The sequence below is a fragment of the Cuculus canorus genome, chromosome 12, assembly GCF_017976375.1.
Source record: "Cuculus canorus isolate bCucCan1 chromosome 12, bCucCan1.pri, whole genome shotgun sequence".
Lineage (NCBI taxonomy): Eukaryota > Metazoa > Chordata > Aves > Cuculiformes > Cuculidae > Cuculus > Cuculus canorus.
Genome location: NC_071412.1, coordinates 18,190,465 through 18,214,613, shown reverse-complemented (window position 1 = coordinate 18,214,613; position 24,149 = coordinate 18,190,465). Strand labels below are relative to the sequence as shown.

The 24,149-nt window shown below is 41.3% G+C and overlaps 1 protein-coding gene across 3 annotated transcripts in view; it reads right to left on the bottom strand.

Moving 5' to 3' along the window:
• PEAK1 (pseudopodium enriched atypical kinase 1) overlaps nt 1-24,149 on the bottom strand; it is a 114,003-nt gene that overhangs the window by 46,848 nt on the left and 43,006 nt on the right. For 2 of the 3 annotated variants that reach the window (XM_054077597.1, XM_054077600.1), the window contains exon 2: nt 15,945-16,116. The gene's annotated coding sequence lies outside the window, so the exon portion shown is untranslated. Of the gene's footprint in view, nt 1-15,944; nt 16,117-16,620; nt 16,637-24,149 lie in introns of those variants that run through there. The other variant, XM_054077599.1, reaches the window with a different exon arrangement.

The following is a 24,149-nucleotide window of genomic DNA, read 5'->3' as shown; positions in this document are numbered from 1 at the left end:
ACAAGTAAGACAGGAAAAGGGTGCTGTTACCTGCCCTCTTGGAGGGAAGTTTCATTCCTGCCATATGCAACACTTGGATATTTTGAATTAAACTGTTTACAATACTACGAACCAGTCTAATAGAGAAATGGAGAGACCAAGATCTCCTCTTCTGTCCACACAGGCAGCACTGAGCTGCCAGGCAGTAGCAATACTCTTCCCTCTGCTCCCTGTCAAGGTCCTGGGCTCAGTCTCCCTAGGCAGTGCCAGTACTCCACCGAATGAGGAGAATCCCTCAGGAATCTGTCATGCTTCCCCAGCACTAAGGTCGAGAAGGTGATGTGTATACCAGGCCTCCCAAGTATGGTCTGCAGAAGAGATGACACACTCTCTGTAGCGCTTAATCTTGCCATTCACACAGGAAAAAAATCTGTATGGCAGATTTCAAGGTTATGGGCTCAAATCTGGCTGATAACACACGGTGGCATATGTGACAGTTACATAAACATTGTATGGGATCCCAACTGTTAGGGGAATGTTGAACTGCAGCAGTAATTGCAACAGCTACGCAACACAGCATTACTCAGCTATTTCACCCCCATCCTCAAGAAGCACGATTGCTTCTGTTTTGCCTTTGTTTAACAAAAAAAAGATCAGTGAATTTAACTCGAGTCTTCTCTGCAAAACGATCCCCTCAACCTTTAATCACTAGCGACTGCTGTAAATTGTTCTCAAAACTCTTGGACTGTTGCTTTCCAAAAGACAATACAGCATTCCTGGAGCTCTGTACCAGTGACAAATACGACAGAAACAGACCCTTCCTGCTCTTGAAATAGATCCCTTTGCATGCAGAGCCTGGGCACTGTCCTAAGCCCAGGCAGTTACCCAGAACTCATGATAAGGGGGTGGGCATGGTCCCAAAACCTTCTGAACACCTTTGCTTCTCTCAGCGCAATCAGGCAAGCTTGGCCTACACTCTCTATTCCCAGGTTACAATTGTACATGATAAATAGAAGTGATTCGCTCAGGCCCTTTTTCAGTGTAATGAGTGAGTATCCCTGCTTTCAGATTCCCTGCTCTGTTTACATCTTCCTTCAGACTACTCATAAAGACCCTTGACTAATTTCAGTACAAAGATTAACACAGAGCATCCTGTGCCACCTCGGTAACAACCTCCTATCACCTATAGCCAGCCAGAACCACGTCATCTACCCTACATTCTCATCACTGGAGTCTCTTAATAACAAAATAGCTGAACATGAAACTAAGTTAAACCATGCTGTACTTAAAAGCTGATTTAGCCTTTTGTACACTGGTTAACAAATACACCTATTCAGAGTTCACTAAAACTCAGCACCTGGAGAGATGACATGCAGAGGTATGGGGAAAAGAGGATGTGGTTTTGCAAATACAATGAATTTGCGTTTCATTTTTAAAGCTATTTTTAAAAGCAAGCCTTTTCAGTTTGCAATTTTATCAGGTAGTTACACAACAAAACAAAACAGTCTGAGTAATCTGCATAAAGACTCAAGGTTTAATTTTCTCCATTTCCATAGAGATTTGCAGCAATAGTTTTTGGCATAATCAGAAAATTCACCACTACCAACTTCACCTTTCCTGGCTGTTTTAAGCACCTCCTACTCACATAATTTCTCATACAACAATCACTCAGAAAAGCATCAGCTTTTTGAAGTCATCTGTTTTAAAACCCCTTTTGTCGAAACCAAATGCACTAACAGCGATCCCAAAGCCTTCATTCTGATAGAAATTGCAGTATGTCAAACTCAATAAAGGCAGCAGAACTACGTTTGGACGGCAGAATGCAGAACACAAAACAGATAATGAAATTCGATAATAGGATATTTATCAGCTGCTTATCACGTCTGCATGCAGCTGTAGGACTTGGCCCCTGTGCTGCTTCACACACGTATGCTTAGAAACCAAAACAGATTTCCTCTGCACTGCGCAGGTTTCTCACCACATATTAATACAAACATTTTTCCTACACAGAAGCATTTTTTTCTCCTTTTCTCTGTAGAGAGCAAAATAATTTCCTTAATTCCATATGGCATTGCAGGGACAGGAAGGATAAGGAGAGGAGTGGAAAAAGACAAAAAGCTAACAGTGTTTCTCAGAATATCCTGGTTATAAAGAGCAGCTTCACACAACCCCTCATTTCCGTTCCCCTCCAGATCTGCCCAAGCCAGATACGCCTTCTGACGGGCGGCAGCGGAGCGGCTCTGGGCTGGAGCCGGGGAGCAGGTGTGCAGCCCTTACACTCGCACCGTTTCAGCAGCGCTTCCGCTTTGCTTCGGTGACTGCTCTGCTGCTGCCAACCCCATGGCGTTGTGCCAAACGCAATTCAGTACCAACACACTGTACTTCTGTTCCAGCAGAGAATTCTTCCAAGTCTGATATAATTCACCATGATTAACAAAGGGACGGTTTCATAATGCTAATTAGCATTATGTAGTTAGAAGATAGACTGGAGGCCTCTATCTCTAATGTCCTCTGTCAAATTTGTTCTCCAGACATAAAAGACTAATGCATTAACCATGTCTTATTTTCACATTTTTCTTTTCAGAAAAGCCTGGATAATCGTAATGCGCACAGATAGTCTGAAACACTCGGCAGATGATTTCGCTTAAATCTCAGCTAAAAGAAATCAGCCGAGATCTTCAATCACAGCCCCGGGATGTGTGGGCGATACATTACATTTCACAAGTGGCAGCATTTGGAAAAATTCAGTTTTCACTCTTCAGCCACTGTGCTCTTATAATTACATGCTAAAACTTGGAGAAGTAATAACTGGAAAGGAAAAGAGCAGGAGAGAGACTTCACAGAGATGAGATAGCTGCTTGCTGAAATTAGGCAGCATCATTAATGTCTGCAGCACTGAGCTAAAGAAGGAAAACACCAAATTCCTCATCCTGCCTGTGCATTCCTTCAGCAATGGAGCCGTTCTGTAGTAACCAGCTTGAAGTAAGATCTGAAGCTCTAGCAGCAAGTTCACTACTTGAGTGAGTGGTTTTATTTTAGAAGGTGAGATGGAAGAGCTAGTTTAAGGCTACATAAAAGTTACAAAGTAAATTCTGAATCAAATCTCTGTTAACATTCATTATGCACAGACAAATGAAAGGCCTCTGGAATCTTACTGCTTGGTGTGTCCATCCACCTCCCGACATAACACGTTTTTCACTCACTAGAAATAGAGCACGAAGAAACAAATTAGGAAGAACTGTTGAACTCATTTTGTTTAAAGTCCAATTTCAATCTCCCTGATAGAGAACGTGATTCAAAAACTCTTGCAGTTATTACTGCCCAAGGACTGTAATTTTGTGAAGCTGTTTGGCTGGATTTGGTTAGTTATCCCACAAAAATGCAGACAATACCTTTGTTTTCTTGTAGAAAACATACGGGATTGTTTTACTGAGATTCAGCATTACTGCTACTGCTGAACGTACACAAACAGATCTCAGGTGAGCTCTTACAGTGGTAACCAAGTTGTGAATATTACATGTTCAAAGGTTATGCAGCAGGTGGCTTGAGAGTTTTGCAAATGGAACTAAATCACAACTGAGAGCATTATTTTCCTTCAGTGTAATATATGGAGACAAATGTAATACCCTGAGTATACCACTTCAATTGAAATGTAAGCTGCTTGTTGATATTATCTCTTTCAGTTCTCCTTTTCCAATCTAAAAAATTGCTGAGCCCAAAACATCTGGGAAAGAGATTGAAACCAATATCTGGAAATTAAACACAGTAGTTCAGAGGTTCAAGTCACATAAACAGTACCTTCTTTAAAAATATACCTGTACAGTTCGCATACTGTAGTAGTGGAGAAGTATGTATTCGCTACATCCATCAACACAGACACGCAAAGGAAGACATTCACAAGTAGAAAATATGTCAGTGCATTTCTGAGATCTTCAGACTGAGATCTACTTAAAAGATACACATCTCAGGCAGAAAGCTAAAATGAGGTAAAAGAAGACTTAGAACTGAGAAAATATTAAAAAAAGAAAAATGTATACAAGTGATGAATCCATGGAAAATTAATTTGGACAGCCAGCTTACCCAGTGAAGGATGGAAGCCTATAAAAACTGTTTACACTGTATCTACAAAAAGCAGCCCACTGGACTACAGCTCGCAAGGAAACACTAAACCCCAGCTTCACATCTCTGGGTACCAAGTGCAGCCAACTCTGTGAGATTATATGGCTTTGCCCACTACAGTGGTTTTTAGGGATGATTCCCAGTGGGTCTGCTGTAACAACACAAATACTGGGAACATTTCACGACCACACAAAGTGAACTGTTCAGAACCAAACTTTAGCCCATGGCAAATAAAAGCAGTGCTGACTGTTTGCTGTACTGCTTGGGCTGGTCCAGGTGGCTGACGGAGGGAGTTTTGTGTGGTATTTACTGAGATAGACACAGTCATACAGACCTACACATCATTTGCAGAGTTCCAATAAAGAACTTCCAACACAGAAAATACACTCCAGCTGTTAAATAAGCACTGTAACTCTTCAATCAGTATAGAAACTGTGGATACAAGCACGTGCAATCTATAGCATTTTATTTATTTTAAAGAGGAGGAGGAGAGAGGTTGTAACAGATAATGTCATGAGCAAGGAACTTCCAAATCCAGTTCTAAAATTCTCTTCAGCTTTGATAAATCAACTACCCCATCTGCTTTTTGCCCATTTCAGAAGTCTTTCTTCTTTCTCCTCTCCTTAGGCCCATGTGCCTAATCGGATAAAAATTCTTTAAGGACATGAAGGGGATACATACTGTTATTAGCAGATGCTAGTGTCTATTTGCTTTATAGAAATGGGTGCTCTTTGAGGCACTGGACCCACTGTTAGGTATTTGCAGGATGCGCTATTACCCAGAGACAACAAGCAGCGGAAGAAGCCGAGACCAAAACGTTTTTCACATTAACAGGAGGACCCTCCAAGTGGTTTGCAGAGCGTGCTCCAGGGCCATTCACTTGTTCTACAGCATTAGCTTAAGGGCTTCTGCTTGAAAAACTCTGTCTTCCAGGACAAATGATAAATGCAGGGAATCGGATATTTATCTAACGCAGGTAACAAGACGATGCATGAAAAATATATTCTTATTAAATGTTAAACACAACTGTTTTAAGAGAAGACTAGAGAACACAGCACTGATCTGTGTTTTGTCATCGCCAACAAGTGCAGCCCTAAAGCCCCGAGGAGCCCACAGTTCCTACCAACTCGCCACCAAATTAATAAAGCAAGTGCAGCTTCAAAGTAATTATGGGTACTTTATTATGCGCATTCAGAAAGAGACAGCTATGAAGCACTGCCCTGCTAAATGTTATAGAAGTTCTTATAAATATTCATGTACAGCATTTGTGCTCTAAGCATTTAATCACTTCTTTACAAAAAAGGAATGGGGGGAAGGGGAGAAGAAGAAATTGTTTCCCAAGTTCCAAAGAATTCAAGGCAACAGAAAAGATAAGTTGTGCACAAGTGCTCTGTAAATTAGACAGCATCAAACCCAGGAATATGCAAATGAGATTTTCTTCAGGTAGATTTTTTTCTTGTTTTAAATTACATCTGATGTTTTAAAATAGTTTGCAGGTACTAAAGTGATGATTTTTTTATCATTTGAATTACTTGAATTTGAATGTTGATCATTTGAATTTCCATGTCATTAGCTTTTGAAAAACAAGATTGCTCTGTTGCTTCTGACATTTGCATGAAGACAGATGTAGCTGGCTGTACTTCTCGGCATTTTCAAAACCCCATTGTCAAAGATGAACCTAACGTCACAGCATCAGATAAATCTGTCTGCTTCGCAAGGGCAAGGCATTGTCCGCTCGGAAACTCGATCCATTGACACACAGCTGCTGCGAGCTAAAATAGCAAGTCTGAAAATCCTGCCGTTACCCCTTGGAATCCTTGCATTTCTAACTATATTCCATGGCATGCAGCCTCTTGATTAAGCCTCTCTGACCGAAAGTTTACCAATACTACTGTGAATTAATACAGATTACAGGCTGACAACACAAAAACCTGTTCAGAAGTATCTTATTCACAAAAAGAAAAGATATTGCAAAGCAGCTTTGACATAAAAATATAAGCCGAATATAAAAGCTAAAAGATGTAGGCCAATAACATCTGAACTCCTCAGAAATCACGTAAGCAGAGCATACAGTTAGGGACCAACTGAGACCACCTGCCTTGCTGTGATCCTGCCTCCAACCAGGTTAAGTCCGATCAGTCAGATGTACCCGGCTTCGTTCTCAGGTGTATCAGACAAGTCTCAGTGGAGTTATTCCAGGCACGGACCATGTTTAGAAATACAAAGCAAAATGAAAAGTGGTGCTGCCTTTTACTTCCCTCAGGAAAACTGCTTCTTGCAAATGGTTTTATCATTTTCATTATATCCTGTTTGATTTGCTTTGCCATCTTGACTGGAACAATAGCTAAGACATAATAGAAAAAGATTTTTCCACAGGCTGGTTCTAATTACATTAATTCTCAAGTGAGATAGGACATTTAAATAGGAAACAACAACTGCAGACGCTGAGATAATAACATACCAAGATATTAGGCTTTTTCAGCGTCCAGCTAAAATGATGCATTTAACATCACAGTGGACTTCAATCACATTTCAACACAAAAGCCATTTCTTCTGCGGCACGCTTACAGGAAGAGGTTAGCAGTTATTGCAGTTGATGTTCAACACCAAGCAATTATGAAACATTATCCTTCATGCTGGAAGTCACATAGATCTTTGTAATATGAACTGCAAGATACATACTTTAAACTTCTGCACAAGGGGAGGCAGTTGGCAATGAAGAGTCCTTATAGGATTGATCATCTCAGGAATGACAGCATGGAGCTGAGGAAGTTGCTGAAGAGCTCCTGAATTGTGCTGCAAGTGGTACCTTTAATATTTTGTCATGATGATTGAATTCTCTTTTAATGTGCTCGGAAAACATATCCTCTTTAGCTTGCCCAAACTCACCAAGATACAAACATGCTCAATGAAGACTGTGGCAGTGTGGTCTGTACGCACAGGGAAGCCTGTCACGGTTCCGTAGTTTGTGTTTGATGTTATAAGCCACTGCACAGCTGTGCATCCGGTATTAGTGCTTATGGGACCCTGTCGCAAATCCCCCCTGATGGAAACCAAAACTGAAGAACTTATGTGGGAAGGGAAGGAATTGAACTACTCCCCTCCACCACCTCCCTTTCCTTTGGCTAAGTGCTAGCCCAGCCTAGAGGAGAAGAGGTCTGGCCTGCGGGAATGGGGGAGGACAGTGCATCAACTCCCTTTGCTCACAGCTTGGTACTGGACTGACTACAACAGCAAACCAGTGATTCTGCAGTGTGATTTACTAGTGTCTGGCTGGCACTGAAACAGTAACGTACACACAGATTCACATATCAGGTACTTATCTACTTGGCTGTTTTTCCATAGTCATCCGAGTTTCAAGGAAATTACCTAGATACTAAGGATTAAGAGACTTTCAGTCAATAAACAGGATCTGTGATTCTAAATTCTGTGCTTGGAGAACAAACTTTCACATCTGCAGTTCAGCAAGTAAAGCACCCTTGTCTAAACTGCAAAATGCATATTAATTCTCTATTAAAAGTGAAGAAAATTGAAAAAGTTTTTAGCACATAAAATAAAAATTGTATTTCCTTGTATGAAAGCTCCACACTTCAGACTTGCAAAACTAGAAGTGCTCTTATGCATGAATTACTTGTGTTTGTCTAGTGAGCAGTGCCACCACACTGAAGAATGACCGCTCACATGCAGGAGGTTGAGTAGTAACACTTATATGACCACATTGCAAAAACATTTTTTAAATGCAGCTCGGAGATCCCCACAGACACTGCTGGAGATACCTGCCTGAATAGATCTAAATCTGAAAAGACAATGCAGACAGACAGGAAGGTAATCGCACACAAATATTACTACCTACGGAAATATTTAATTTGCATTTTATAAAAAAGGAGGAATTGAACTTGTACATCTTTGTCAACTTCCTTCAGGCCCTCATGCTTATAAGACATCAGCTGAAGATGCTCACCTTCACGTACCCTCACCACTCTCTTGTACTGGCTTTGCTGTTCTCCAGACACCTCTGAACCAATTCAGCTTCCAAACTGCAGCGAATCAATCTGTGGATGGGGAGGAAGAGCCATTTTCTGCCAGGTCAGCAAGCTGAATGAGCTCTTAAGGATAAGGAACCAGCAGCAACCATTCAGCCACAGAGGGTGCAACGCTGCACAGCCAGGGCAGCAGTGAGGTATCAGTTGTAACGTGGTTACTCTTCACTCCTTGAGAAGTAGCGGTCGGTAAAGATTTGAGCAGATGAACAGCAGCAAGTTTTATGTAGGCATTATGGCAAGACAAATGTTGTTCTAAAGCTCTTGGGCTCACACTGACCTACTGTGTTGCACAAAGCCTTTCCATTCTGCCCAAGTACACCTTCAGAAGAACATTTCAGACATTTAAGATTACTAGGGCACTCACAACCTCTGTGGTAAGGGCCACACTGCCACCATTCTTGTGTCCAGCAGATTCCCTAGGGCCAATCATTTTCCTTGGGAATTGTGAGTGGCTCAGGTAAATCATAAAGACATGCTCTTGTTTTACCCGCTCTGAAGATACAGGTGAGCGTACTTCACGTGAGGCTAGGGACTGGGATTATCCATTCGCAGATGCTTTAATCACATGAATTGCTCTGTTCCTGGCATATACCTTCCACAGTCAATAGCACTTAAATTCCAATGTGTAATTCTACGCACATATTAAATAAGAGGCTATTTCTTCACCAAAGAGTGTCATAATTTGAACACTTGCTAGTCTTGATTGTGAGTTTACATAAAGGCTGATAACAACAGAGGCTGCATGGAGCACGGGCCATGACGACCTGAGTACCCAAGAGGGAAAGCAAGACGAGGTGTGTCCTGATGCTGGGACATCTGTAACAGGGAGTACCACTACTGCAGTGCTAAGAATCCAGCAGCTTCAGGACAACAAAAAGGAGACTGACTTCAACACGTTGGATGTGATGCACAGCACTTTTAGTGCTGTAACCCATGGCTACTGACTCACTGAATCTTCACTGACTGTTTTGTGTCACGTGCCCCCCCAATTTGCTATGCAACTTTCTGCCTGCGCAGGCTGGCGCCTCTCATTAAGACAAAGATTTACACAGCGCAGATTCCAGATTTTATAGAACCCAATGTGCTTTCTAAACATCCTTTTCTTGTGAAAAACTGAAATGACACTTTCTGGCTAGGACTCCTGGCATTTGCTTTTTTGGATTTGTGGGAGGTTTTTTGGGGAGGGAATGGGACTTGCAGTGAGACAGCTCTGTCAGACCTCTAAGGATGTTAGTATGAGTTACCCAGACAGCCTCTCCCAGTGCTTGCCCCCCTTTCATTCTCCGAGATACAAGTACTTTTATGTTACAGGAAATGAGGACGGCAGAAAGCTGCAGATCCCATGAATGTAAAAATTGTCTTGAAGGCATGGAACAATTCAGCCCTAACCACAGCCAGCTGGAGTCTGCTCTCTTTGCAGGGATACTTAGATAATTAACCAAATACTGACTGATGCAAGACTCAAGTACATCACTACTACTCAGATATTCAACGTTAATTTCTGAATCCATCACTGAAATCAAGCTTAATAGATGCGAGGAGCTAAAGGCTTGAAGATCAGTTACACAGTCATACTGTGAGGCAAGGATTATTTTTCCTTCAATGAGCTTGGTGCTACTTTTCTTTAGTTGCATAAGAAATGTCTTTTCCATTAACAATACAAACTTAAATTCTGATTAATTTAATGCCCCTTCAATACCTGTGAATTCACTCAGTTGAAGCCCTAAACTGAAATACAGTAAAGCTACAACACTGATGTAAGAAATTAAACCCCCAAATGTTCCAATAGGCATTACTGTAATACACATTTATTTCTCATGCTATGCCACCTTTATCTTTGTGGGGTTGTGTTTGTTCCTAAGTAAGCTTTATCTGGATGTTGAAGCCAAATACTCCCATGCCAGAAGTCAAACATACTGATTTGACTGCCAAGGCATAGAGTGTGGGACTATTTACAAAAGAGAATGGCAGAGAGAGCTCTCAAGAAGTCTGAAATGTTTGGAAGGCAAAGCTGCTAACACATCCCTTCTTCTGCCTGTAATGAAGTGAACTTTTAAGTTGTTAGGCACCTAATTTATATTTGCAGCAAAAAACAAATTGGAAAGAGAAGTCAGTACAAGAGAAAGTTGTCTTCCCCTATTCTATTTTCAGCAGTCCTTTCCTTGGTAACACTTTTAAAGACAGATCCAGCTCCTCCGACTGGTCCTACAGCAAGTTAGCGCTGCATCAATAGGAGACAACGTTTTTCTCACTGCTTTTTATGAAATTGTAGCTCCTGCAACTTTTATTTCTGCTTACTAAACTATTTCTGCTTACTAAACTTAAATCTACTGTGAAAAATTTGAAATACTCTAACCTTGTAGGGATGTTTGTACAAACAGGGATGCATCCCAGAAGTTATTGGTAAAGATACAGTGCAACGAGAAACTTAACTCATCAATAACCGTCAGATCTCGGGCAGGGCTATAAAGAAGAACATCGCACATCTCAGTAGCATACTTGGAGTGTTCTTAAAAAATCCGGGTGGGGAGGCAAGAATCTAAAGAATCTGGGATAGGGATTCTTTCCATTTTGTACTTTATTTTCCTCACACCTCTTTATCTTGTATTGAAAAAGAAACAATCCTAATGATGTTTGCACAGGGCCTAACGTACTCCTTCAGTCAGAAAAGTTTGAATTTTGTTAAAGAACTTTGGAATGCCACTGTAATACAAATTACGAAGTGTGACCACAACACTGGAAGTTAAACCATAACCTGTGGTTTGTCTCTGGAGAACGCACACAATTTAATTCCAGAAATGGAAAGTAATGGAATAAAAATAAAAGTTTAGCAAAAAAATAGGTAAACTCATATAAAGAACGACATATAAGACACGGCTGAAAAAGAAAGCAAGCCATGGATTTCTGGAGTTACTTTCAAGTCTATTAAACCCCTACCTATTCACCTGTGAAGAATTTTTGCTTAAAATACACATATGCTAATGTTCACATTTAAGATAGTGATGATAGGGCTGAAAAAAAACGCCTGCTCTGCAAGAACAAAGGAAGAAAGACTCGGCATCAGCAACTGTTTCTGAACGCATTTTCAGAGAGCTGCACTGAACAGAGTTAAGGAAATGCAGGGTTGCAGAGTTAAGGAAATGCAGGAAAAACTGTGTTAGGGATGAATAGCTAAGAAACCCTCAGAATATGAGCAGCCTCCAATATTCCCATTATTTTGAGTTCAAAGCCGAAACAAGAGATGTCGCTGCAGCACCCCGCTGACGTGGACGCCACAGCATGATGGGCGCTCTGCCTCTGGCCAGAATCCAGGGACAGGGGGACTACCTGCACTCCAAGCCTTGCAGCTTCCCGGGTTTCCAGTACATCCTGAAGTGGCTGCACGACGGACACAGCTGCGCTGTAGGCAGTGCAGACATCCTCTCTTCACACAGTGTGCAGCGCTGCTGTCTGCAGTCTGTTCCTCAGGTGTATTTTTAGATGGGGCTGCTTTCTGTTCCCTCATTCTCTCGTACTGCTCTTGACACTAAAGACAGGCCCTGATATTTCCATAATTGCCTACATGCCATGTCCTAACAGGGAGAGTACAGAGCTCATGTAACACCTTTAATTTGCAGGCTGTAGCAAAAATCCCAGCACCAATATCGTCAGCTGTAACTCCCAAGTATCTAGACAGCACTTAAAAAAAAAAAATCATCTTTTTATAGCAACTATATATGTAACCTTTTCCAACTGAATAAGAAATTATTCATACAAAATGATTCTTGCTTGCAGCACGTTCAAGCATGTTGATTATCTTTTTCAATGCTAGAAGCTGATCATTCCCTTAATTAGCAGGATTTGAGATATGTTCAGGCTTTTTTTTGTTTTAAAGAATGAGAATGTGCTTCTTGCCAAGACCACATCACTTAACAACAGGCTAAAGATGAATGAAAGGGCCCAGCATGAAAACTACAATCTAATTATCACCAACTGAACAGCTGAGAAATGAAATGACAAAGTAAAGCACACTGGTTTCACGTGATGGAGATTAAAGGAGGGTAAATTTGTTATGAATATGGAACAAATGAAAACTGAAGACCTCGCCATAAGCAAGGCCTCTTATCTCCTATCACTGAAAATTCCCTGCTTCCATAACAAGCTATCGACCATCCCAACACAGAAAAAAAAGCTGGAGGATTGAAGACCCAGCAGCAGAGCCGTTTTGATGTTCAAAATGAAGAGCAATGCTGGACTGGAGCTTTACAAGTTTAGGAGATGATTTTTCCATTTCGCCTGTCCTCTTAATTGAGGTTTCCAGGGATAGCCCACACACTAGCAGGAATGTAACAAACGCAAGCATCAGCTTCCTTTTATCAGATGAACTGACAAAGAGAATATTTAACATACCTGTAACTGGACAGACTTCATAGGGAAGTATAAGTGAAAATGGAGACTAATGCAAGCTGGTGAAAAAAACAGAACCCACCCTTTGGAAAGAATTGTCAGTAGGGATGCTTAATAAATATTTTGATGTTACTGTTGCTTACTGAAAAACCAGCAACTCAGATCTCCAGAGGAGAACAGAGTCTTTTCTTAAGCCTCCCAAACCAAACGCATCCTGAATTTAATATCTTCAGCTGCTTTAGAGTCTGAATCTTTCTTTTGCTCATATGTAAGTTAAAATGTCACCCTCTCTCTTCCCTAGTTTAGTGATATAACTCTGTGATTCCTACAGCACCAGCGGGGAAGGCAGCCAGCCTGTTCTGGCCTGTGCCTGTGCTCCCAACTCCCAAAGCTTTTCCAAACTATAAGTACAGAGTAATTGATACAGCCAAAGGTTGGCACACTGTTCGGGAATGCACAAAGGAAATACACTACAGGAATGAAAAATCATTAAAGGAATATTTTTATGGTTATTACCTCAAAAAAGCACTTAAGCACCAGCCCCTCCCTGTCTTCTGCAGGTACCCAGCTTTATCAACAGCATGCATCAATCATACCAGACTCTGCTTCGGTGCCAGTATTTCGTGTTCCCTCCCTGCTCTACGTGCCAAGCCAAAGAGAAGAAACAAAGGCTGGTGTTATTCCTGGGGAAAAATGGGTTCTGCATGAGCGAGTGGGCAGTTTCCTTTCACGCAGACACAGGCCTGCATTCTATACGACGAGCTAACCTATGCAAACACATTCATAGCGTAACGTCTTCCCAATGGAAAGTGTCCCTACAGAAATGCGCATGGGTACTGCGTGTGTGACAGGAGGCTGGCAACAATCTCCGACAGTGGTGACGGTGTGGCTGGAGAACCAGGGAGACTGCTGACCAGAGGTGTGCTCGGGTGCCTACAGCCTCCCACTGTTATCGAGAAGGTGGTGACTTCCTCATCATTGAACCTTTCCCTGTATTTTGCTCTTCCTTCCTGATGATAAATGCACTTTATTATTCTAACCAATTCAACGTTACTTTTAGAAATTTTATCACTCATTTAGATTTAACTCGGTGAGTCAAGTGGAAAAAATGTGTTCTCAAGCTGAGAGAAAACCCTCCCATTTGAAATCCCCGAGCCAAGAGCACCTCCTGTGCAACATCCTCCAGCTGTTCTCAGAGACAAAGAATTAGTTCATGTGGCATCCTCAATCAGTTCCCACCTAGGCCACTCCGGAGCACCTACAGCAGGAAGGGGATCTGCCCAAAACAGCAACCGCTGCTCTTGTCAGGCCTCTTCCTGCTCGGCTCACCCAGCATTTCCTCAAACTACACCAACCTTTGATGTGCAGCCTGTTAACATCTCTGCCAGCAGAGGAATCTATCACACAGCACTGTTATTCTGTTCCAGGGCGACTGATTGCCACCTCTATCAGCTAAACAGTAGTAATTTGAATACAGCAACAATTATAGGAATGTATACCCTCACCTGAAGCCATTATTCCTGGTAGATTTACAGTTAGGGCTGTTTTGACAAAGGCTGGATGCATAAAGACAAAGCTGCTCTGCCAGGCAGCAATGTACAAGGTACCAAACAAAACATCATCTTTCAGTTTTCTAAGTGTTCTTCCTCTAAAACGATGACGGTCGTGAACTGTTTGTGCTGAATAAAGGCATTCCACAGTGGTACGTTTTCCTCAGCAAGAAGGAGTAAGAGCTTGTGATTAGTATTGCTTTTTAACTTATGCTGCAGATACTTCTGGGCTCTAAAGCACCTTCCAGAAATGTGAAAGCGCACTAAAACACCCTAGCTCCATCGCTTTTGCAAATAAAGACATGAGAACAGGAACATTTTTCTTGCGGTCCTTTTTGAGCTTCATTCGTCACCACTGCAGGTAACCGGGATCTGCAAGCCCTCCCCTCTCGCCAATATAGTATTAGAAATACAACAATACAATTGACTGGCGACAAACCAGAAAACTCAAAGATGGGAAACAAGTTTGGCAAAAAAACCACCAGGCTATTGACCAACTCACACATTGGCCAAGCTGTAGGTTTTGGTTGGGGGGCTCCTAAGTGCTGGCATGACTGTGCTCTCACAAGACACCTAAGGAGCCTTAATGTGGGTTCCAGATAGGAACGGCCATGTTAATGCTGAACATCTAAAACCCTGTCTTTAACCCTCACTGAAATTAGGACAGAAAGATCCTTGTAACAGTAACACTTAAAGTTTTAACACAGCCTGTGATAGGTGATTTGAATAAACACCTCACTTGGCCTTGGTAAGGGAGAAGAGCTATACTTGTAAGGGTCAGAAAGGCAGCACTAGTTCTTCTACCAAAAGTCACACAAAAATAGTCAGTCCTGTCCCCTCTCCCTCTCCAGAGCAACGGGTAGTATAAGAAGGAACAATTCAAAATACCTGAAAAGCTGAATTCTTAGCATTGCTGAAATTGTAGCAAACAAAACCACAATACATTGAGGTATTTTTGGTTTTATTCATGGCTAATGAGAAACACACGGAGAAGTCATTTTTATATGCAGTTATGTTATCGTTTTTCATTAGTGTAATCAAACTAAGGAAAATGCTACTGTACACAGGTCAAGAGAGGCTTTGAGGAGTGCGCCTTTTACCCTCTTCTCTCAAAAGACATTGAATCATCATCTTGGGCTACTAAAGGTGGGGTAATTCCACCTCCCGTGAGCTTTTAGTTTTAGTGATTGGTCACACTTCACCCACTTTTACAAAGGGACAGAGCCTTGGAGAACCAGCTGAAGGCAGGGTCATTCTAATCCCACTTGAACTTGAAGTAACACACTTTCAAATTCCTGACTAGTACATTGATCTGGTGAAAACACAAAAGAGGTCTCAAGTACAAGACAAAATTATCTTAGATGTTTCACACCTGAATATCAACGGATGAAGGGCAGAGGACAGGATTTTTCAAGGGACTGTTGATCATTAGCAGAAACACCTTCCTAGTGTACTACCCAAGTGTGACCTTTCATATGTTTCAGAACTCACACAAACTACTTACCATATAACTAAAACCAGGTACAGAGATGCTTCTGCAATTTGACCCACATTACAGTTTATTAGGCATTTGGTAGGAAGACGGCTACTAACAGAGTAACAGCAAAATCTCACTCTCTTTTGCCATGATGAAGAGATGGGATGAACCCTGAGGAACAAATTTCAACTACCCGGTAAACCATTAGATACTAAAATTCCAGCTTCTTGTTAATAAAAAACTCGCAAAATTACAGCTCCATCCAACATTTGACTCATGAGACTGCTCTATTTAAACTCTGATAGCAGTGCAACTATATCTTCTATCATCCATACAAATGATCTTACGATACTGTATTAGGGAATAAAAAGGTGTCAGAAAATCAGTTACCACTTAAGTTTGCAGCATTCCATCCATTCTAAACACCAAGGGTTGGCTTTGCAAAACCGTCTGCAGCTACTGGCAATAAATCCTGCTGAAAATGTCAAAATTTCCTACTTCTCCAGCCAAATTCGCTTCACCCTCTTCTCTTCATGACTGCTGGTCAGGACAGCAACATTTTCTGTAAAAGAAAGGCAATGATGTTATTTCAAACAAATTTCAAATGTGACTTACTATTTATTTGCCTTCTTTAGTGACCTCCTGACTTCTTAAATGCTACTAGAAATGCATAGAGACACTTCAATTCTTTTCGGAATTCCAGCTGTGTGACTGGCACCCCAGACTCTTTTCCTTCTCCTCACTATTCTAATGTCTTTCTCAACCCCAGGCACATATGGCTGCAGTCGCCTTTTCATCCTCTCTGCAATACAGCCACACTACTAGGTTTACACAACCACCATGACTTGGAGCATACACACACCGAAGACTGGCCTGCAGAAGTTAGCTGGTATAGCAGGGCTTTTCCTAGGAAAAGAAACTGGCAATCCTACCCATTTCCTTGCAATTACAATTTCTAAACAAAATATAGAGTGAGCTAGGAAAAAAAATTAAGAATGTGGCTATATGCATTACATGTTTTAACAGAACAAAACTGTACAAGTTTACGTCCCTGCTGTTTGCATACCAGCAGTTCATGGTGGTTAGACCTTCATTCCAATGTTGCTCCAATAAAGAGGCTTTGCCTCAAGCTGGCATAACAGAACAGAGACACTGACAGGTACGCTCATCTCCTGCTTCTTGTTTTAGAGCCTCACCCTGCAACAAAAATTTTTGCATATTCTGGGTTCTTTGAATTAACAAAAATCAGCCCTGAACAACAGAGAAGTCAGCACGCGCTTCATGGCATGGACCGGCTGCACTGAACACACACTGAAAGTCTCACAATAAGGTGATGTGTTTGTGTAAAATCTTAACTCCTTCCAGAACACATTTTTCTGGCTAGAAGGTCAAGGGAGTGGTCACACTGTGGATTTAGGCTCTGTTGAAAGGGTCTGGCAAGGGGAAAGGGCCAGATTTCTCCGTCCTCTAGTACCAGAGCTGGCCCCAGCTCCACCGGCTGCAGTGTTCTCAAACTGCAGGCATAGGAAACACCAAGATGGGCAACACTGCCCCAGCCATACCCGTGTCTAGCTTCAAACAGAACAATGACAGATACTGTACTTAAGGTATGGCAATACAGAAATTCACCACAGGCTAGCAAAGAACGTACACAATTTCTTGGTGCCCTGGACTTATCCCAGGAACTCACCTCAACTAAAACCAAAACCAACAAACCCATATGCAATTATATTTCTAACTGTGCTGATTCTTAAAATGTAGATATGCTGTGACACCAATAAATAAAATACCAATGTTTACAACCATTTCCTAATTTCAGTTGCATGTAGGCATTCCTACTTCCATCCTGAAACTTAGCAGCCTTTGCACCACAGAAGTGAAGAGGTTTCCTTGGCATTTGCCTTTCCTTGAAGAACTGCACTCCAACAATGCTGGCAAAGCTAGAGATGGCAGAGCTTCACCACCACAGCTTTAGCAAACCAGGGGTTCCTGTGGCTCAGGAGAAACATCCCCACTTTTTTTAAAGCTGTTATTACAGTGCATTTTATAGGTGCCACAGAAAACATTTTATCTCCAATATAAGCACATTGCATATTAAAAGGTAACTGAATCAACAAGTGATGTGCAGATCATCTGTAAAGTTGTTCCTGTACTCACAAACAGCACACTGCCTTAAAAAATGCAATTTACAACTCCAAAAGACAAAGAATCAAAGCCTGGCACAACCACTGACCACTCAATATTTACTTATGTTTCCGTGCTCAGCTCTATAGATTAATTTAAAACATTTCAAGTCAATTGATAAAGAAGACATGTAATCCTTCCTTTCAGCTGCCACTGCAGACAACTGTCTATTGGACAATTAACATCGATAGAGCAAATGAAGATATAGATAGATCCCTCTCCATTTTTCCCTTGGCTTTCCATGGAGGCTGCAGGGGCAGAAGAAACCTGGTACAAAAAGTGCTGTCATGCGATTCAGGCCCACAGAAGCTGTCCTCACAAAATAAAGGGCAAAGAATGCTCAACAAATAAAATCACAAGCCATTTCTGCAAAACATCCCCTAGTTTCTAGCAACTGCCAACATTGGGAGCTATCAGCCCTGTCAATCTGAGCAACAGCCCATGAATAAAAGGGCACCTAATTACAAGATCAGTAACAGGAAGTCTAGATTTCAAACCCCATCATACAAGTTACAATTGCAGACTATGCAAGGACAAAAAGTGAATTAAATCCACCAGGAAACAAAGCCCCTATGTGGGGAATATTTTTCCTATTAATGTTGACTGCAAGTGAACTACTTCATGGGCTGGGAATGACTGGTGATGCTTCAGCATTCTGTACATTGCCCGATTCTTATCCTAAGCGCTTAGCTTTCAAACGGCTATCAGATTTGCCAAGCTAGGAGAATTCTGGCAGCATTTATGCTGTTTAATGCATCAGCATGTTGGTATCTTGGACATAGTACCCTGTAAAAATACATAATTATAAATATACATGTGAGGGTATTGTTTTTGCATGATACAGCAAGGAGGAGAAACAGATTATTTCCAATTGACTGTATCAGCAAAGCTTAACAGTACAAGTACCTGAAAGGAGGTTGTGGAGAGGAGGGAGCTGGGCTCTTCTCCCAAGTGACAGGGGACAGGACAAAGGGGAATGGCCTCAAGCTCCCCTAGAAGAGATTCAGGCCGGACATCAGCAAAAAAATTTTCACAGAAAGGGTCATGGGGCACTGGCAGAGGCTGCCCGGGGAGGTGGTGGAGTCCCCAGCTCTGGAGGTATTTAAAAGATGGGTAGACGAGGTGCTCAGGGACATGGTTTAGTGGTTGTTAGGAATGGTTGGACTCAATGATCCAAGAGGTCTTTTCCAACCCAGCGGTTCTATGATTCTATCACAGGGTCAATAACAACAATCAAAGCATTTTCTTAAACATTTTCCTTAAAACCCTCAATGAAATTCCACTGGCCCTGTGCACACAATAAATGTGCGATAGCTTTGCCAAAGTGACTCACCCAGCAAACAAAATGCTGATCTGCAGACCAGAATTTCAGAGCTCCCTCTGAAATGTGAGGGGACATGGCTGTTAGCTATCGCTGTACACGCCAGTGGGCTGCTCAGGTGTGGCACCACCCAACCCTACATCAGGTAACAGAGGGATGCCTTCTTTTTCCATTTTTTTTGCTTCAAAACTGTCTCCTTTGGGTGAAGAAATGCTGTATACAGATCCCATCCATTCTTAAAAGAGATAGAGAAAGGGAATGAAACAGTACAGGGAATGTGCTTTCCTTTCCAGATATGCTTATGTTTTTAATATGAATTCATAGATGTACAGAAGAAGAGACTCAGGAAAAGGAAGTTTAAAAGTCAAAATTGTTTTACTTTTCAAATATTAAATACAGCATGAATATGCTGTTTAAAATAGAACTGATTCATGGAGAGAAAGGAAGCACTTGATGACTTGCTCATGCTTAAGGACTCTTAAAAGCAAGTATCTCTTACTCATGCATTTGAAGGATTTGCTACTCCTGAACTACTGAATTTTGAAAAGCTTTTGCCACTGCAAGCTGAAGACACGTCCCAAAGGGCTACCACGTAGATTGGAAGATTGGGTGCTCTCAGAACACTATTTCTTTCACTGAAGAAAGAAAAGATTAGCAAAAGGAAGGAAAAAAATAAAGGCATTAATTGCTTTGGTTGTGGAAATAAAAAGACTGTGAAAAGAAGGTTCTCTGCCCAGAAGAACCACAGTCATCTCGTAGTCTGATCATACTGGCACAGGTGCAAAGTAAGCTCTGAATATACATTTACTTACCATTCTGTGACCACATACTGACCCAAACCAGAACAGAAGACACTATATCGCATAGCTGTTGTGGCCAACTAAAAAGGTGGAAACAATTCACTGTAATCAAATTGACCTTATAGAACACAAATCTGCCATTTGTACCAGGAAGTGGCAACACCTTGGGTATGTACATACACCTAAACATATTTTCACATGCCAAATAAACTACCTTTCCTGACCTACCAAGACAAAAAAACAAGATCAAGATACTAAACACAGCACGTCTGAATTGAAATGGTTAAACCAAAACTCACCCATCCTCATCCTCTCACCAAAAAACTCTGAAGCCATGTCAGAAAGACCTAGTGATCAAATTCTGAGACCACCAGGAACCATCCAGGCCCTTAGCTGCATCTTTTCTACTGCAGTTCTTATTGATTAATTTAATATTACAAAGCTAATATTATTTAATAAGAGGAGAAAGTTAACAGCGAGCTCACAGACGGTACTACTAGTGATCCCTCCTTATGAATGAATCACAGAGCACAAAGTTATCTTAGATTAAAGAATCACATGATTTATTAAGGCCAAGAAGAGTTTCAAGCTTAGCCAAAAGGAACATATTAAATTCAGAGAGCTCCACAGTCCCGGGAGGGAGGCTGTGGGACAGGAGCAGCTCCTGTCAATAAAACATCACAAGTCCACTGCATCAGTGTTAGTGTTCTTTGCTGCCACAACAAACAGCATTTCCCATCAACAGTCACTGAAAATCTGGGCTTTTAATGGTATTTCATATTTACAAAAATCTGATTAATATCTGCTCGTGGCTTTCTAGGGGGACCTCGGCGCGGCGACACGCATCTCAGATAGGAATGCGGACATCGGGATACAGGAAGAAGGAATATCAGCAACACTATAGCAAGAGGAAAAATTGAAAGCAACAATAAAACCCCACCCAACCTCAAGACCTCAAATGGCTGTTGATGCAATTATGTTTCACAAACTAAACCCCAAACTTGCACTGGGATTACAATTTGAATTTCAATCTGCTCCCCCACCCTCCACCGCACTCCTTTGCTGTTTGCTGAGTTTTATTAAAACCATCTGCGAGATCCTCCCCTTCCAGTTCCTTATGTTTGTTAATCTGGCAGCTACATTTTATCATCAATTGAAAAATCCGTTTCGAAGTTGTTGAGACAGAAGGTCTTTGACAGGCTCAAAATTATCTCTAAAATCAAAGAAACCACATCATATGCTGTGCTTTACAGATTAAAGGGGAAGAATGGAAGTTGGAGTGTGTATATATATATTTAATGGGGAGACAAATAAAGGTTTTGGGGATTAAGAATTTTTTTCCCCATGCAATTTATCTGACAAAGGCTCCACTGGACTGAAGCACTGCAAGCTGTACTGCAGAACAGTTTCAGGATCATCATTACAGACTGATAGAAACAAAAGACATGCTGAGCAGCATCTCCTTGGAGCATTCCACTGGCAAGAGACAAGAGGAGAGCTAAAGAGGAGGAGGAATGTCAGTGAAGTACAGTAATAGAGTTTGATTTTCTGTGTAGGTGATACAAGCATTACAGGTTTTTGAATACAAGAGCATTCTATTTATTGAAAGTACCTCAGCATTTAATTATCACGGTGATGCTCTGTACTCACCTCACTGCAAATCCTCACCGCTGTGTGTCTGCACGTGCACCTCAACACACAGGACATTGTACAACAGTACAAAGCACAACACGCTTTGCCTTTCCCTCCTTGACATTATCAGCCTCTGTGTGCTGCTGCTGCTCCTTAAGCTTAAATCCTCACTTACATGGACAGATATACATTGCCAGCACGCAGTTCACGGTGGGAGAACTTCTGCCAGTAGCACATGGGCAGGGCAACTACCATGGATCTAAAAAGGCAAAAGTCCTGGTGCTTTGAATTGTTCGGAAATTTCTCTCCTGCTGCATTTCTGCAGAAGTATTTGCCTGCTTAACAAGCACAGCACAACCTTAACTTTTGGGGGATTAACAGAGAAAAAGACATCTTACAGGTTTCTCCAAAACAGGTCAGAAAACATTTTTTTAAATAAAAAAAAATGCACTTTCAGTATGAAAACAAAACATTCATGTTTTTAATATTTGAGGAATATCACTTATATTTTTTTTACTTAAAATATTATAAATATTTTCTATGTTCCCTCCTTCAAAAATACTTTGCTTTTCCCATGCTGTTGCTATTTAAAGGTAACAGACAATATTAAACTGCCACCAAATAATGATTATATGTGTGTAAATTTGAAGAATCTGAGATATTAACCAGGTGGCTTAAAATTTCCCCAGTTTCCTCAATACTGGAAATAACTTTCTCTCCATATGCACAAAAACTGAATTGCATTTAACTCCATAAAGCATATCAGAAACACGCACCTTGTCCTCATTTCTCATGACCTTTCTGATTCTGTTTTATACAACTGAAAGCCCATATCTTCCCTGCCCATATTCTGAATTCTTTGTTCAAACAAACAGAATCATTTAAAGTTTCTCAAGTACTCAGACTTTGACAAGAGTTCTGCAGCTTCACACACTGGGATTTGCCATTTTCTCCCCACCCGTTCTTTTCAATGATAACAGAAATCTCTTGGTTTTAAACAGATGTATTAAGCAGCATTTCAAAATTGTCTTGAACAAATTGGCTTATCTTCTCCCTTGAACTTTACCAAAAAGCAGACAAATTAAAGATATTTTACTTGCACAGGCTCTACAAAAGAGATGCAAATGTAATATTCTGAGTTGACAGATCATGCAAGGCAGACTTTAAAGGTGGTTTCAGAAGCAAGAGAAACAGTACTGTCATAATCTAACTTTATAAATTTTATATGCAAATAAAAAATTAAAAATCAAGTAGACTTGAAATGATGTACATTAAAAGGAAATCCATATATATTTTCAAATAAAAGCATAAAATGTAGATCTGCTCTTGTCAAGCGTCCCGGAACCTCTCAGGAGAATTAATGAAACAACCACAGAGTGTGTGTGTGAGATCAACTAGGAGGAGAGATTTTTATTGAAATGCTTACCATTACTTCTGTTAGCACATACTTCAGTGGCTTATTAGCAATTTCAGTAAAAGTAGGATCCCTTGTGAAAGTAAGAACTTTGAGAGAACAAACTTAAAATTTCTCCTCTTTTTTTTTCCTTCATCTTCTGTATTTGAAAAAATATCACTTGGACTGAAAAATCTCTTACAAACCTTCTCTTCAGGTCACTTGCGATCTTTACAGAATACATACACTCATGCAACCTAGAAACAACAACAGCAAAAGCAATTGAACCCCCCCCCACCTCTAGGTATACCTCTCTTTCAGAGTATCATGAATATATTTAGCAAAAATTGCAAACAAAAGAATGCTTGGGACAATAAAATTAAAGTTACACCCTGCTGCAAAAGCCATTTGGTGTTGCTCTTGAGTACATAATGTTGATTCTCTGCTGAATGGTTTCATTTCTATTCGACAGAGGAATATGTGGAACAGCACTGTATTTCCTGACAGAACTCCGGGGCTCTCGAACAAACCTGCAGTTAACACGCTGCCCCAGCCTGCGTTTCGGCTTCAGTCCCCTCCCCGCAGGACCAGTCAGGCATGGGCATGGATGAACGCTATCAGAAAGCCTTAGTGACCGGCGACAGGATGGGAAACTGGCAGACTGAATTAATGCCTAGCATTCTCCTTAGGAAACCAGTCCATGTAGAACGTCGCAGGATGGATTTCCTGCAAGCAGAGGACAGACTCTGGTCTAAACCTGCTGAACAGGTTAATAGCGTGTACAAACACAAACAGGCCCCAACATCACTGCACTTAGAAGAACTGCTGTACAGCTGCAATGTGAGCACCAAAATCAAACACAGTATGGACCCTAACACCACCTTCTTGGGCTTACTGCTTCCCAAGGACAGCGGGTTCACGCAGCGCTCTGCAACACTCGGAGGGATTGACTGGCAATTATGCTGTATGCATACCTGCTGTTGATTTGTTACGCAGTTTGATCTTTCCTCTCACCAAGACGGAGAATCCATGCCTGTTGATCCTCCGTGTGCCTTAACCCAAACAGCACACAAGCAAACACACCACCAGCCAAACACACCCCAATCAAATACACCATTTAGGACATGAGGTAGAGTGGCAGAAAGCTGGTACCTTTTAACCAACCCTTAGCTTGGATTTTATCAGAGCGTTCACTATTCACAGAACTCCTGTAAAAATTCTGGTGCAAGGCAATAAAGAAATAACCAATGACAATGCACATAGTG